General features: G+C 42.4%; 1 protein-coding gene across 1 annotated transcript in view; it reads right to left on the bottom strand.

Annotated features, from left to right (window-relative positions):
* Positions 1-16,929, bottom strand: part of CNTN3 (contactin 3) — a 113,577-nt gene extending 96,648 nt beyond the window's left edge. Inside the window, exon 1 of the mRNA XM_069811829.1 lies at positions 16,826-16,929. The gene's annotated coding sequence lies outside the window, so the exon portion shown is untranslated. The remainder of the gene's footprint in view (positions 1-16,825) is intronic.
* Between the last annotated feature and the right edge of the window lie 632 nt (positions 16,930-17,561).

Genomic DNA, 17,561 nt, shown 5'->3' with positions numbered 1-17,561 from the left:
GGCTTTTGGAGCCTTTTTTGACTAACAAGGCCATTAAATTCACCTGACCATGCACAATGAATCCAGGAAGCAAGATTTTTCAAAGCCTAATGTCAAAGGGGGCTTTCAAGACTTCTTTCACATTCCTATAATATTAATTGGATCTACAAATGTTGGACACAGTCAAGAAGAAGAATACCATAATAGAACTTTGTCAACTGATGATAATGCCTTGCTGGGATTTTGTTTCTAAAAGTACCAGCCTCTTTTAGTTAGAAAATTCTAAGGTATGTAAAATATATCCCAGTGAAACAATGAAGGGTTGTATTTTTTTTTTTTAGAAGTCCACAAGTTTTCTCTGCATTGTGTGGAGGAATTTATCAGAATAATACATCACTCAGGACTCAGGAGGATTTCAAAGGAACCAGATAAATAACACAAATAACAAGCGTGCCCAGAATTATAGTTGCCTGCATTTGTAAAGCAAACAGGGGCTGGAGCCAGCGCTGCAGGACACGTCTTGTCCCTGCCAGAGGCAGAGGGAGGAACCAGCTCCAGGAGCAGCAGCTGTAGAGATACAGACGCCATCAGGCTTGTTGCACCCTCCTCCAGGTAACTGGGGTTGGCCATTTGCTCAGAACATCCACCCAAATATTGAATGTGACTTTGCATAACTCTGAGACTTTGATAGTAAGTGATGGCAAAAGGCAGTTCTAAGATGACTGGGAAAAAAATTCATTGCTATTTCTGTTGCCAAAGCAAAACCTGACCTGGTTAGGGACAAAAAGAGAAGAAAAATATACACTAGCACTTTTCTACTCCCCAGTTCATAAGAGTAACATGGCACATTTCCCTAAGTCTGTTATGGGTTAAATTTGATACATGTAAAGTGTAAATGCATGTTGCCTCACTACATTAACATTTCTTTTGTGCAAATTAAAAAAAAAAACACAACAGAAAACCAGCTCTCTGCTACAATACCTGTTTGTATCTCTCTCAACTTCTTTTCACATGTGCCATTTAGCTAATTCACATCACTATGTAATACTGCTTCCCAGGAAGTATAGGGATAAATTAATCCAAGAATGATATGTTCATTATGGCCTTAACTAGGCTTATTGGACAAGTCACTGAGTCTTTCAGAAAGGAAAAATTTGGATCCTTACAAATTCAGAATTTGAGGAAATATCTAAATTAGAATTGCAGACAGTTAACTGTCTGCAGTGCTTATTCCCCAGACTGATGCACTTCAAATTTTTCTCAAAGCATGGTGGAAATGCTGATTCTTCCCTCCCTGCTGCAGTGAGCCAAGGGCTGGGAGAAGATTCCTTTTGTTACAGTATTGTAAAGGGTCATAAGGATAAAGGAGATTATTTTCTTCTGCTTATTTTGCTAAGATACCTACAGAGATAAAACATGGTTTTCCCCTTCTGTATGATGTTGTACACATCAGCTACAAATTCCAAGCCTGGTTCTCTTAAAAATATCACTGTAGACTGTTATCTGCTGGAAAGAGAGCATCCTTGGACACAAAAGGGAAAGTACATCTATGTTATTAGTGATTTGTATGTTTGAGGCTTACGTGCAATTCTTTTCACACTACAGTGTAAAAAGCTTCAGGGAGCAGCTGGAAACTTCTACCATGACAGTATCCGGGGTTCCCAGAAATGCAGCAGATACCTGATGAGGAGTTGAGGGGATCAAATGACTCAGACCAGAACTCATGCCTACTCTGCATTAAGCGATCAAGAGTCCATCTAAGAATGAAAGCAGACTGGAGAAAACTTCAGGTTTAATATCACCTAACCTTACTACTGTTTTCTATCAGTTTCACACGTTTTACCGATTTTTTTTTTCCCTGAAATCACAACTATGTGAAAGGTCTGGGAGCTTTTTGTTCTTTCAGGATAACATGAAGGCATGAGCAGTTAACTATGCAAGTTATCAAAATCTGTAACATTAGGATGTTCAGATGCTGGGGGAAGAGAAGATTTTATGTTAAAATAGCTCAACAGCAGGAAGCGCGAGGTGGTGGAGCTTTGCAACTTCCTTAAGCTGCTTAGCTTCAGATAAGAAGCTTATGCAACTTTCTTAACTCTGGAGTACATTCAGCAAGTGATATCAAAACAGTTTTCAAGTTAAGTTACACTTGGGACAGATGGCTCTTGAGTACTGTCATTCTGCCCTCTTACCAATGAAATAAGCCAAGAAAACCAAGCCCCCTTCCCCTCCGCCTTCCCAAACCACCCACCCACTAAAAGCTAGGTACAGTTTAGTAGAGGAGCTAAGTGCCATACTCATGTTACTTGATGTTTCCCCTGCATGATATGGGACATCTGCACAGTAAGCCCAGCTTCTGAGCTTTGGCAGTATGAGCAAGAGATTGTTGCACAGTTTGTAAGTGGAGCCTGACTACTAAGAAGCTGCTTTGCAGTCATCTGGAAATATTTGTAGAAATGAGTATAAATACTGCAGTTACTCTAGTCAGAAGCCAGACTTAACAATAAGTTGTTCAGATTTTTCATCTGAAACCAACCAACGCACAATGGACCTACTCAAGAATATTCTTGGGACAGGATCAAAGTCAAAAGCTTAAAGTCTTACAACAGTCTAGGTTAAGTTGCATCAAAGCTAGGACTTGAATGAATAACGAACATGAAAGAGACACTACGCTCCTCTTGGAAGTTGTTGAAAAAAAAACATGGAAAAAGCTAATAGAAGTCCATGATCCTTTTCTGGACCCCAGTGCCTTATGGAGAGGCACCAAATGCCACCATCACCACTTCCAGAGGAAACACAACAGCGGTGTCAGACACCAGGTCAGGGCACAGCACTCCCCACAGCAGACGCACAGGGGCCAGCTCTCGGAGAGGCTGGGACCAGTTGCCTCTCCAACCAGCAGCTCCTGAGGGCTGTGCTTTTGAAGAGGATGGTGTGTTTCTTGATGAAGATTCACTTATTTCAGCTGTTCTGTAGAAGGACAGATCTGCAGAAGGGCTTTCTGGTCTACAAGTACACTTGATGAAATACTGAAACTTTCCAGTATCTGGATTTTGGTGTGTGAACCACAGTTACACGGCAGGGAAGAACTTATTGCAAAAAAAAAAAAAAAAAAAAAAAGCCAAGCAAAACCCACAATCTTTTGTTATTCTCCAAAGGAGAAGGAAAGAAATCCTACTTCATGGAACAGTCACAGACAGATAGCATGGTTAGACATAACACCTGTTCTGTTTGCATTTTAAGCTTATCAAGGAAAAAGGATGCTCAAATAGACTAAACTACAGCTTTTAAAGCATTAGAAACACAGCTCCTTACCAGAGCCACACAGATTTTTAGTTTCTTTAGCAATACAATAGCAAAGATAGTCAACATTAGATTCAAAATCCAATAGTTACAACAATTACGGTGAGAAATTGATAAACTGCAAGATCTATAAACAGATTAAGCTAAACTTATAAAAGGAAAACTACCCTATATATGCAACTACTTCAGTAACTGTATTTGATTCCACAAATCATTTGCTAGTTCTCTGTAAGGCTTCATCGCTTTTTCCAGTGTAATTTCAACAGAGCTTTTAGAACAGGAAAGATGCGAGACAAGCAACAAGAGGAATAGCACTATGTGAGAAGACAGACCCTCAAAAGCAGGGGGAGAAGAGGAAAATAAATCCTGTTTACATTAATTTAGCTACTTCGGGAACAAAAGCTAACTCTTGCTTAGTCAAGAGTAGACAAACAAGTAAGTGTTCAAGAATGGGTGAAGTGTTACACATGAGCAGCTGCTGCCCTTCATCCTATCAAGAAGAAAAAGACATTTAAGTGCACTTCCATTGCAGCTGTGCAACGATGGCAACAGAGCTCATCAGGGCTGCATACACCAGGCTCCACAGCTTCTGCAGGCTTCAGCACTGGTCCCAGTACAGGCCCGGATGAACTGTCACCCAACCCAACCCTAATGGAAGAAAAAGAAAAAAAAAGTTTTCAGCATGAATTTAGCCAGCCACCTTCTACCAGTTTTAACAGGGAGCCGTTCGGTCAAGTAAACATATATACATCTATCTTCTTTCAGTATGAATGCTGAGATCTTCAGTCTACAACAACAAAACATATATTTTCTCTGGTGTAAAAAACTTTGGTATACATATAGAATATATACATATATTCAGTATACATAGAGAGGCTTTTCACACACCACTAATGACATGCACACAAACCTAACGAATACCTAGAATACCTCTGCAGAATCAATAAATCTTTATCCGGAGGAAGTACACTTGCTAGAAACGTACGCTTAAATGCTCCAACAGATGCTAGAGACCGCACAGTTGAAGACCTCACATGAAGGACTACAAACCTTAGGAACTCAAGTTCTGGTTTTCCCCCAAAAGACTTACTCACTTCAAAATTTGAGGGTTCAGTTACATGGATGCTTTTTCAGCAACAATGCTGATTTAGCCTGTACCCTTGCCTACTTACTCACTCCTTAGGTGATGCCAGCACAGCCATTTGTCAGACCTGCAGTGAACAAAGTCAAAGAGTTGATGCAGGCTAAATTAAAGGGTTATTAAGGGGATAGGTGACTTGATCCTCTGTATGTCTCCCTTAACTCATGGATTATAGCTCAGAAACAGCCAAGTCGCTTAGGCATCTCTAAGTTTTTACTCATTATCTCAAAGTCTTTCAAACCTAGAAGGGATTAAAAAATTTATTTAAGTTACCTCTATTCTTAACCCTATTTCCTTCCTTCCTGGCTGCTAAATTAGTTTTGTTTACCCTCCTTCTCTTCTGCAAGCTTTAGCTTTGCTTTTTATCCTGTAAACCAACGACTGCACATAAAGGAGACTTAAAAACTTACATCTTGAGCATTGCTTGGAAGTGGCAAAAACTCCAAGACACATGTAGCAATGCTTATTTTCCACCATAACTCAGCCTCAACTAATGAATTCTGCAAATTTTCAGGTAAAACTCATTTCTACTGTAAACTCCTCCCCCTCCCCTTTTTAATATGGCAGCATCATCTGCAACCTCCTGACCTCAGCAGCTTGCTTCAGAATTTAATGGAAAAAAGAGGCAAGAAAAATTCTAAAGATAAAATTGAGAGCTAGAAACTGATACATTAAAAACCCAGTATACCATATGGCTGATAAACATAAAACCTCTCCCTGTTAAAGTTGGTTTAATTTGTCTGGTTTAAATCAGGTTACAGAACAGATAAAGCAAAGAAATCAATTCACTTAAAGTGAAGAATCAAACGCTTCTCCATTTCAATATTCCAGGCTTTATTTAAAAAAAAAAAAAAAAGAAGAAAAATCCCAGCAGATGGTTCAGCAGAGAGGCTCAGCATCATGTCACACCTCTCCCTCAGAGGACACCCAAGCGCCTCCCCTGGCCACCCTCCTCAGCTCCTCCTCCATCCGTAGGGAAGCACGGATGTCCTGCTGGGTGACTAGACATGTCTGGCCAGAGGATAAGAGGCTCTTGGGAAAGAGGGTAGAAGAGAGTTGGCACTAAAATGAAGTGCTGCAGTGGTCCCTGCTCCACCTACAGATACCGACTCATAATCACGAGAGTAATTAACACACCATTTTCCCCTTGTTCCCCTAGGAGGCAGGATGGGCGACAAGTTGCAGTGAACCTCAGGAATTTACAACACCCCTGACTACACCACTGATCATGGACACCCTCCTTCACCTCCCCAAGTCTCCCCATCTGCAGAGATGAAATAATGACCAAACAACTCTTCAAAGTTTGCAAGCTACATGTGAGTTCTTTTAAAAGAAGGGTTAAAAATTTAGCCATCATTGCAGGAGACCTTCATGTGTTTGAAGTAATCTGCCATAAGTAGCATTACATAGACTACAAGATAAACATTTACCAACCCCATACAGCCAATGTACACATTGCAAACATCTCTGCATATTTCAGTACTCAACATTTAAAGGGATTTTCAGTATTTAGTTCTTCATATTTGCTCATTTATTTCCTCTTTTAAGCATTCACTTCATTCGTAAACACAGTGACACAGACTTCTCCCCCATTTCCATTCACTGGTACTCACCCCCACTCCAGTAGTTACACTCAACTTAATATTCAGGATCTCATTTTTAAGGAATAGCAAATATTACCCCAATCGTATCCCAAACTTAGAGCAGTAGGCAGTCATCCTTTCCTTTCAACACACATATCTACCTGAAGAGCTGGACTGGGGTACTTTGCAAATTGTCTCCCCGAAGATCCCAAAATATCCAACTCATTGCCTTTAACTTTTAGCGTTTTCCAATTACATAAACTAAAAAGATGTTGGCCACAGAAGAAAACACAAGGAATGACACAATCAAGCACACAGATTAATACTCTGTATGACTTTTAGCAGAGCTTCCATAAAATTTAAACTTTATCTACCAGTTAATACACACATTACTTCCTAAGGCAAGTATTTCTGCTCATGACTGGGACAACAAACATGAAAACAATCAAGTTAGGAGTCTGTCTTAATTTAGCTGTTGATTCCCTGTCTTCTGCTATAAGTTGATCAACTTACTACTAACAGCCTTCAATGGGGCTTCCACTAAACTTTCTGGAGGTATATTGCTCAGCAGCATTTGCCATTGATTTAAACTACTATATACAGCGTCCAGTTTGTAAGATTCAGACATAGGAAAGCATTTTTTGAAAAGATAACCTGATATATTAATATTTACCTACTAGCTTGATCCATGGTCTCGGGGAAAGCTTCAATTCCTTGTATCTTGTGGTTTGAGCTTCACTGGAAGGACAGTTACGTGAAAGCACTTAGAAACCCTGAATAAATTACACTTATTACTCTTTACAAGCCATTATGGTAACAAGTGATTTGATTCACATATTTACATGCACCTTCACACAAAAGAGAGGAGTGAAAAGTTACAAAACCTACCCTTTCCACCTAGGCTACCCAAAGCAGACACTCATTTTCATACATTTACCTGCACAGTTAAAAAACACACTCAATGTGTTTAGTCAACACAAGCAAAAACTATGACAGATGGAAAGGAAAGAGCTAGAGCCAGCACTAGTGTGTAACAAATGCCAATTCATGTACAAAAACATTAGGAGTTTTCCTAAAAAGCCAGATGCAGACCTGAATGGTCCAGAAGCCAGTACCAATGCTCAAAACTAGGGCTTATTTAACAGGCGACTTTCAAAGGTGGCAAGGCTACTCTCTTGTTGTAACTTCAATCAATCAATGTTTAAATATATCCCCCTGTGACACAGCACAAATGTTTTCAATGCATATGTTTCCAATTGCCTTTTAATAACTCTAAGGCAATAGATTCCTAAACCCCAAGGTTAAAAGGAAACAACTGGTATCGTTAACAGTTCCACAGTATGGACCAATGAAGTGAAACTTAAATTCAGTACAGATCAAAGTGACAGAGAAATTACTAGTGCTTAATAAGTTCAAATATGTTTCAAGGGCAAGTATTTATAATAATGTGCCCTTGTAATTCAAAATGGGAACAGTGGCCTACCAATTATTCAGGCATATACTCCAGTCTTAAAAAAAAAAAAAAAAAATTTAAAAACCACAACAAAAAACCCCACACCACGAAAATTAAAAGGCTGATTCCAGCCTGAATTCAGCTCTGCTCCTTCCCTCCAGTCTCAACTCTGCCGAAGCAGATTTGAGCACATGGCTTGAAATGGTGCATCCCAACACCATGGTGGATTGGCAATGGACTCTTTTTACATCATTCTGGATGTTCAGGGCAGTCAAAAGGCTGTGATGAAGGGCAGCTGCCACCAGAACAGCCTCCCTTCCATGACCATGCCCTTGACTCACTATTCTCACCAGCCATGGTTGGCAGCAGGAGAAGAAACAAAGAGCACCAGCTGTTCCTTCTCATACACTTCTGGTTTCTCTGCAACTATCATCTCCTCGAGTATTCAAAGTGATCAAATTTTAGAGGAGATGGGATAGAGAAGAGCGGATGGAGGGACTTAAAAGCCAAAGCACTGTTGGAACAAAGTCCTGTTCCACCACCTCAATAATTACTAATAGTTAGTACAGTACTGACCTCTTTAATGAACGTGTTTTAAGAAAGCCCTAGTTTTTGCGAGGTAAGCAACAATAAGAAACTGTACAATGTGATTTAATTGCTTCATAGCAAGAAAGAAATGCACCTATTACAGCCCCAAGATCCTGCCCCACCTGCAGAAGTGAGGCTTCCTCCTGGCATCACTGCTAAGCTTCTACTCCAGGGCTCGAACTACATCACAGCCCAGAGAAATCCTCCTCACCAGCTAACTGTAAGCTTCCAAACAGAAACATATGGTCAAGGAGACAACCACTGCGAACACGAGTTAGGGAAGATCCTTACTTAACACAGCTCTCTCCTGTAACTGTGGAAATGCCAGAAAAATCCCACTGCAGGTTTGAAGGTATTTCAATAATATGCAATAATTACCCATATAATCATTATCCTACAGTACTCATACCATTACATTTATAAATCCTGCTGTTTTAAAGTTGTATATCGATTGCAGCAATTATTTAGAATTATTAAAAAACACCCTCTGGTCTGTCTTATTGCAATGAACAATATAGTTTCCTGCAACAAAATTTAACTGCAGACAGAAAACTCAGACTAACCTGAAAGATAAATGTATTTTTCCTTAACACTTTTGAGGACTAAGTTAATGTTCACCACTACTTTCCATGGCATTTGGACGTTCAGATTTGAAATACTAAAGGTGAGAATATAAAGGGTCTTATACTAATCTTAATAATGGGAGGACTCAAAAGTGCATGCACATATTTGATAGCATATATGCTAATAACTCGATTACCGTGCTCAGTTTCTTCAGAGCATTTGTTTTTAAAAAGTGCAATGAACATTTTACTGTTATTATTTAATTGTCCAGCAGCATGTCCCCAGCACGTAATGCAATTCAGCGGGAAAGAGGTACTGGTGGTCAGACAGTGACCTAGCAGAAATGCTATCAACCCATACTCTGCTTTATAAATTGCCCTAGTAAAACATACATGCATATACAGCCTTTTCTTTTTATTGTCATTTACAACCTACATCACCATACTTGCCTGAGATGTTAAATAATCCAGGATGCTGAAGAGAGCTTTCCTCCCACTCATAACCTCAGCTTCACACACACAAGGACCTGCACTACACTTGTAGCAACAAGCACCAAAAAAGTTACCATTTAAGTAAAAAGTCATCACAGTAAACCCTGACATTTCAGTCATGAGTTTTTGATGTAAAAACTGCACATGATCGTGCACATGTATGTTCTACCAACACGCCATCCCACCACCCAGGAGAGTGTTACTATCCTGCACCTACAAGATCAGGGCCACCAAGGGTTACTACCTGCTCCAACATCTAATAAGCATCAAGCTCACCCTGATGCTTCTCTCCCCCTCAGTGAGGGCACCAGTAAGTGGCTGGGTGGTAGCAAAGACCCTGTTTTCATGGTTTTAGAAACAGACTATCCTCAACCAGCAGGACAGACGGATAGGCAGGACAGACAGACACACATCCAGGTGACTGCAATAAGCCTTAAGAAGCTAGGATGAAGTCAAAACATTTGATTATATTCAGGAAAAGTAAATGACGGTTTCTGCATCAGCCATACGAGTCCGATTTACCAGTTTCTCCATGTAAAATATCTCCACGATAATATGCCATTAAACCAGTATTTTTCCTCTCACACATTTTACTGGGAATGCTAAGAGACACTGACTTCAACAAATGGAGCGTCTTCAAACGCAGAGATGCATGATTCTTCTGTAAATGAACTGTGAAAATCAGTATGCTTGCAAGCTAAACAAAATTTATCATTTACTGACCCGCTCTGGATTGGATTAGACAGGATTGCTCCTTATGTAGTCAAGTAGCGCAATACACTAAAAATGATTGTCCTGACCTCAGTACAAGCAAAAGGGATGCTGGCCATGCTTTACATTAAGCCAGATTGTGGAAAACCCGTTGATTTTCCCCACCAATTTACTCCAAAGAGAGGTTTACAGCTACAAACAGCTGTAATTTATTATATTTTGAATTTCACAGAAGACCTAAATATGTTGAGCGATAACACTCTTCAGAATTGTCAAGGCCTATTGAACTGAAACACACTCCCCAAATTACAAACATGGCACTGTGATTTCAGGAGTGCTAGAGAAATAGTATGATTTTTTTTTTTTTTCCAGTACATAAAAGACAGGAATAGGGAGAAGAGCACTTTTTAAAACAATGAATGCCAGGGTGGACCATTACTGCTTGGATTAAAATGTAGATGGCAAAGTAATCTGGGTTTAACCATCAATTTTCAATGAAGCTCAAACTACTGTTTTAAAACTACAGCAAAATTCAAGATTTCTCACTTCTCCATTACAATTGAATGTACAAGCATGCCTTTCCTCAACTATACATCTCAAAACCAAAGAAACAGCATACAGGAATAGATCTACAGTAATAAGATATGAAACCTGCCCATATCCAACGCCTCTGGTGCTTCTTGCGCTGCGTCCACCGCACCTCACTCGAGCACAACAGGTCTTCACTCCTCAGCTTCCCTGGCACTGCACTACACAAGTGACTTACTATGGTAAAAAAATGCTTTAGTTTTTGTCATTCAGACACAGTATGGAGGAACTAATTTGTAACAGCTGGACCAGTTTAATCATTCTGGACTTTTGCTGCAAATAAGCTGCAATCAGAAAAGCAGAGACACCTGCCACCACCAGACACACACCTGGGTAGAGGTGCAGCACAGGAGTCTTGCTCCATCCTTGCCTGTTGGAACTGCAACATATTAGGCAGCACATGGTCCCCCTGGATGACAGGGAGGTTGGTGGCACTGTCTTTTAAGTCAGGTTTCCCTTACACAAAGATTTTATAAGCTCCTTCACACTCACATTTATTAACTCCTTGTCATCATAATCTGTGTTTCCCCCTCAAACTGCAGGTCAGAAATTTAAATAATATGCACTGTATTACAGAGACCCTCATGCCTGCCCTCTGCCCATCACAGCAGCACACCAGAAGGAATAAGCCTTTAAATGAAAACAACTTCCACTGTATCTTTTTGCACTGTTGCTTCACCCACATGTATACATATAAAGTCATACTAGCATTGCACAGTAAGTTACCTGATGTTGAGGGACCGGTTTTGGGTTTGGTTTTTTTGGGGGGGTATGTGTCATGTTTAGTTTTTGTTTGGGTTATTTGGTTTGGGGTGGGGTTTGTTGTTGGGTTTTGGGTTTGTTTGTTGGGTTGTTTTGTGAGGGGTTTTTTTTCAGTGTTTGGGTTCAGCTACAAGAATTCCAGATACAAGATACAAAGCAGATAACAGCTCAGGAAAAGAAAGATAATTCACTCAACTGTTAAATTTCAAAAGCATGCTCTTCATAACCATAAATGTCAGCCTGACTGTCTGGAATTAGTCTCTCTGACAACAGCTTGCTTACTTCCACTATTTAAGGAGGGAAAAAAAATTAAAAAATCTAACCTATTGCTGTGAAAGTACCTCAGAGCAACACAGTTAGAAGAAATGCTGGCCCAAGTTTGGTGCATTGGGGTGTGAGTTAGCAGTATAACGCTCTCATGGAAAAAACCTGAGGTTTATTCTTGTATTTTCCAGCACCCAATAACTGACTGATCAATAAAAACCTCCCAGACAATCTGGTCATCTCTGGTTTTCTCTTCCTATTATCTGAAGCACTTGTTCAAAATCCTTTTACAGCTCATGTCGCTGTGTGTCATTTTCTGGGGGCCCACCATATTGGTAGCTCTGCAGTACGTATTTTAAATGCTTCATGATTCACAGTCAAACGCTGCAAACACAAAGCTGCTCCTGTGTGCAATCAGGATTAACAAAATACTAAAATACATGTCCTGGTTTCAAATACCGTCCATTCTCACTATGGAAGTTTCTCCAGGAGAGCACGAGTAGGCTGCAGACGTGATTGTTCAGGGCTGAGCATAACTTCAGTAGCTCTGACTGCTGTTTCACTCAGCTGGAAACGCAGCAACTTTGCCAGTTAATTATTCTTTACATTGATCAACAGATATATTTTTCAAGAGAAAAATACTTGAAATTTATAGTTTGGGAAAAAATCCTGTATCAGCTATGCAAAATGAAAGTATCATTGATTTTAAGGAATAATATTAATACTTTATTACATTTAAAAAGTGAAACTTTAAGAGTATAAAACTACCTCTCTTTCAAATAAAGCCAATGCTATATACATTCTGAGCTGTATTTTAATTGATCTTTTCTCAGACCAAATTTCAACATGCATATTTTTGCCTGACAAAAAAACCCCAACTATCTGCTTTTTTTCACCAGCTGACCACCTTCTCTCTTCATTCAACCAAGTATGGGACTGAGAATCCTTAAGATTTTTTGAACTCCTGCCACTTCCCTTCATTCTGTATTAGCTCCTCTTTTCTTTGTATTAGACAGCACACTAAAAACCACCAAAACCTATGTACAGTAAATTTAAGCTGACCGTGGTCAAAGCTCCCCCCTCCCCGCCCCCCAATTTCTGTTATCCAAACAGTACCCTCCTGGATACACTTTCATTTAAAAGGCCATCAACTTTGATCTGTTCGACTGTCTCAATGGACATGAGAACAATGTGGCCTTTTGAGCACTGAATCAGTACCTGTAAACGGGAAAGTACTTCTCAGTGTATGCAAACCTGCAGCCTTTACCCAATTCTTTCCTCTCTTAAGGCACATTACAAGGTATCACTGATGATTCTTCAGTTTTTTCCTCTAATGCATTCTCCTACACCACATGCTATAAAATGTGAATATTCAAATCTACATTGAGAAGTTAGAGCTATGACTCTAAATAGCTTCACTAAATCAAAGGTGGAGACATTAGGATAAGAGAAGACTGCAACTCTATCAACTTCATGTTTCTGCATTTTAATTGTTTTTAATTGGGATAATCACAGACTGATCTTTTCGTGATTTGGATAAAAGAGGCTGCCTCTGAGGGAAACTTAAGCTGTAGAGCTGCAAAACAAAAAAGACCTAGGAAAGGACTTATTGTCACTGCAGATATGTTTTGTCAAGGATAGCAGCAACAGAGCAACCATTTCAGAGCATGACCGTCAAGGCAAGTCTTCTGCTCCTCCATTTCCAGAGACAGCTTCTGTGGCACAGTTTTGAAGAATCAAATCAATGTTTCTAAACTTCTTTAAACAAAAGTCAATTTCAAAGTATCTTGGCATTTAATCCATCTTGACATCATCCACGTACAACATGAGCTTAAGCAACGCATTCATCACAGAAGCCCCTTGAATAAGTCATTTCCCATCACTTCTAACTTCAGTAGTGTTCAACTTTAATCCATGCATCTCAGCTGACTGTAATCTAGTGTTCACTAGTTTCCAAATATGAACTAGAAGGTTACATATTTGATATCAGAACAAGACAGACCTAGCTGCCAAAGCCAGCACCAAGAAGGACGAAAACTAATGCACTCAAAAACCAACTTTACAGATTAACAGACTTCCCATTTTCCTTGCATTTTCTAGTAAACCAAGCCCCATCTTGTAATCATTTCTCAAGTCATCCAAAGTCGTCTTTGTACTCAGGAAGGATACTCACCACCAGCCATAGTCATTCCTCTTCACTAACAACTTCTTCCCTCTCTCTGTAGGCTTGCTGGCGCATCAGACAGCAGCACCACACCACCATGCCTTTCATCATTTCAAATGCATGAAAAGTCTTGTTTACAGATTGCAGTTAATCTGTGTCTTCCAGTATCAAAGTAAACCCTGATAATCACTTATGCTCATGTAAAACCACTGGCTTATGTCACTTGTAAGAATCAGTCTCTTCCAGGAAGAAACACAAAAAGATTGAACCTATTTGCAGAAATTTCCCATTACAATACCACAAGAACATATAGATGTGGCACAGAATGAAAGACAGTGAGTCTTGCTCATAAAAAAATCCCAAAACCATTCCCCCGCACGAGTGGTTGGAAATGTTTATTTGTGGAGGGAAACTCCAGTACAAACATTATAGAAAAGTAACATGAAAATATGGCATCACTACATAGCTACAGTGACTTGCTCTTTAGGAATTTAAAGAACGAGTTGTTTTGGTAGGTCCATAACTCACACATCTAAGTCCCCAAGCCCAGGGATTTGCAAAGCGTGCAGCCAACTGGATACATGCACAGATTTCAGTGCAAGACCCTAACTAAGGTCACCGGCATGGGAGCTGAATGACTGCCAGAGCGACAGGAATTACGTGCAGGGCCAGAGCTTGCCACTGCTCCGCAGCAGCTCTGAACCCCACAGGCTTTCCAAAAAATCTAGTATTTCTACTTCCCTTAACATAAAAGGCACCAAGTTGCAGATTAATTAGGCAACCCCTACCTCATGTTCTATTCATTAAGCAACCATCCGCAAAACCAACTCTGGAAAAATCCCATAGCAAATGCCAGTGCCAACTAGCAGATCCTCTGCTCTGACAACACGGACCCGAGTGGCACCTCCTACTGCTTTACATAGGCAGAAAACACCAACGCTTTCAGCTCAAAGCCTGTAGATCATTCCTAGTGCAAGGCAACACTAAGAGTAATACAGAGAAGTAAAAAACCACTATAAAGCCCGTAGGAGCCCTGCTGAGTAAGAGAAGTGCCTGTGTAGCAGGACAGAGAGCTCAAAGCACAGGGAAAAATCGCAGGGCATCAATATGCCTTTAAATTGCAGCCCCAACAAGTCGGCAGCATTTTTAGGAAGAATTATACACCTTCACTAAACCATTTTCCTCAAATGCTTTCACAAATTCATTTGTCAGTTAGTATGGAAAGTCTCTTGCATAATAAATAACTTTCTGGAATAATTCCACATGGACTAGCAATACACTTCGAATGCTTCAAAGTTAGTTTAGTATTTCCATTACTAATTTTAATAATTTGTTCATAACTTTCCATCTAGACTAAATAATTACATCACTGAACAAACTTGGCAGGCAGCTTAAGCTATAGTTCAAGTTTCTCTTGCAAAATACTGCAGTCAATAGTTTGGAGAGTTTGCTCATCCTTCATAAGGTCTTGATTTTTATTTTTACATTTTTGCACTTGTAATAAAAATACTGACATTATTTCCCCTTGTATAAAACAAGCACTTTGAGGACAGCTAAAAATCAGTATGCTAGTGATTTTGTGTGTGTGTGTGTGTGTGTGAATGTCATCAGTAAGGTAATCATGACTAACCAGTTAGCACCCAAGGCTATTGCTGGATCATTTCACATCAGAAATGGACTGATCTCTCTCCGACGCATACAACAAAATGGTGCTTGGATTTAGGTTAATCACAGCCAGGCACCATACTTAATTGGCAACAAGGTCACACAGTGATACTGGGGACATCAGCAGCTCAGACCCAGTAAGGTATCAATCATAAATAAAAATCAAAGAGTTCCAAAAGAGGAGGCAAATCACTAGTTGAAGAACCAACACCAGAGCAGACAACCTGCAGAGAGGCTATAGCAGAGAGCTACAGGAACAGAGGGAGAGCAGAGCCATCGGCTGTGCCGAGCCACATTACCACCCACTACCCCGAGAGAGAGATACCACTGAAACTTCACATCTAGCTCAATCTTTTCCCCCTCGTCTGATGGGAAAGTTCTGGTTTTGTCAGAATTTAGTCGAAACTGAACGATCCCGAATGACGCACAGAAAGCGCTAAATGATTATTCAAGAGGAAAAAGAAAAAGCTTTTCAAAAAGCCTTCACTGGAGTGGCGGGGGGGCTGGTGGTTTGGTTTTTTTTTTATAAACCAACTTGCTAGCATCCCCACCGACACCAGAGAGAGAGAAGAAAAAGCTGACGTACTCACGGTCTTAAATTTGAGACAATTATTAGTAGTTAATTAAAAGCAAAGCCAGAGAAGCACAGCTTTAGGACTTGAGTAACTCCAGGCTCACTTTAAAAATTTTCCGGGGAGGGGGAAGAAAAAAAAAAGGCATGCAAATATTCGGATTTTCAGTAGTTTTTACGCCCCAGTGCAGCCGCCCGGGCCAGGCCGACCAGGCAGACCCCAGCAGCGCCCATCCCCGCAGCCCTCGGCCGCTTTCCCACCGCTCCGAAAGCGGCTCGGCACCAAGGACGTTTCGCGGAGCGTTCGCAACCGAGGAGGAGAGACAGCGGCGGGGGGGGGGGGAGAAAAGTCGGACAGCGGCTCCCCACCGCGCACGCAGGAAAGAGAGGTGCCTCGCTAATGCAATTAGTAGGGGAAAAAAAAAAAAAAAATCAAGCAGGCGAATAGCAGCGGTGCGTTTGCACCGGTGCTGCAGGAACACGTACGAAGCGCCCGTGCTAGACCTTACCTGGAAGAGCCTTATTTTCTGCACTGGACCGGAGATGCGCTCAGCGAGGCAGCACGCCAAGCCCCGCTCTTTCCCCCAAAGCGGGCAGGGACCCCCCCCCCGTGGTATTTAAACTAACACCCTTCAGCTGCCTGCCGATGCCGGCTGCGATCCCAGCTGGAGCCGTTTCCCCCGCGCTCGCCGCCGCCAGCGCCCGGGGCGCAGCCCCGCTCCCCCCCGGCCCCGCTTCTCCCCGCCGCGACGCCAACTTGGGCGCCCGGGAGGCGGCCCCACACACGGCGGTGGTCGCGGCTCCTTCCTTCCTTCCTTCCCTCCTTTCTTCCTTCCCTCCCGCGGGTCGCGGCGCGGGAGGGCTGAGGGGAGCCGGGCGGCTGGGCTCGGCTCTGGCGGGAAGCCCTTTACCACAGAGCTCCCCTCAGCCGCGACCCCGCCGGGGCGGCAGACCGCCGACCCACCCAACCCAACTTTCTTCCCCGAAGTTGCCCCCACCTCAAGCCGTGAGCCGCTTTGCCCCCGCCGCCTAACGCGAGCCTCGCCACAGACCCTTCACCGCCGAACCACCCGCCGTAATCCTGCGGCTCCCTTCTTCTGGAGCGGGGGGGGGAAACGTCGCGCTTCAGGCGGCGGGGCGGGGCGGGCACGGAGCGGCCTCCCGCCCGCCTACCCACCCACTCCCACCGCCCAGGGGCCGTGCCGAGCCCGGCCCGGCCCAGCCCAGCCGGGGCAGGTCCTGAGGGAGCCGGCGGCGCCGGGGCTGAGGCGGCTTGGTGGCGGCAGGGAGCGGAGGGGGAAGGCGGCGGCGGCGGCGGCTTCCCTCAGGGGCCCGGGAAAGCCCAGTCAGAATTCGCCCCGGGGCGCGCTGCCTGAGGCGGGAATGGGGGGGGGGGGGATAAAAAAATGGGGTAAAACGCGGTGCTGCAGCGAGGGGGTGGCGGGTCGGGCTGCCCCTCTCCTGGTCAGGCTGAGCGGGCTCGGTGTTGGACGAAGAAAGTTGACACGGAAGAGCTTAAATAAAAAGTCCATCTAATTTCTGGGCTGGAAGCCCAGGAAAAGAGTCAAGTTCACGTAGGTCTCTCTTGTGCGGGAGCCGGATGGAGATTTTATTGAATCTGGCTCCAGCTGATCACAGTATTATAGCCGTGGTGCTGTAATTAAGGCTGAGCAGAATTCCTATAAGTCCCTTTCTCCGGCAGGTTATATAACAAATAGTAATAAGTTTCCTGAA

The sequence above is a fragment of the Haliaeetus albicilla genome, chromosome 24 (assembly GCF_947461875.1).
Source record: "Haliaeetus albicilla chromosome 24, bHalAlb1.1, whole genome shotgun sequence".
Classification (NCBI taxonomy): domain Eukaryota; kingdom Metazoa; phylum Chordata; class Aves; order Accipitriformes; family Accipitridae; genus Haliaeetus; species Haliaeetus albicilla.
The sequence above is the reverse complement of the archived record's forward strand: the minus strand, read 5'-3'. Positions and strand labels throughout refer to the sequence as shown.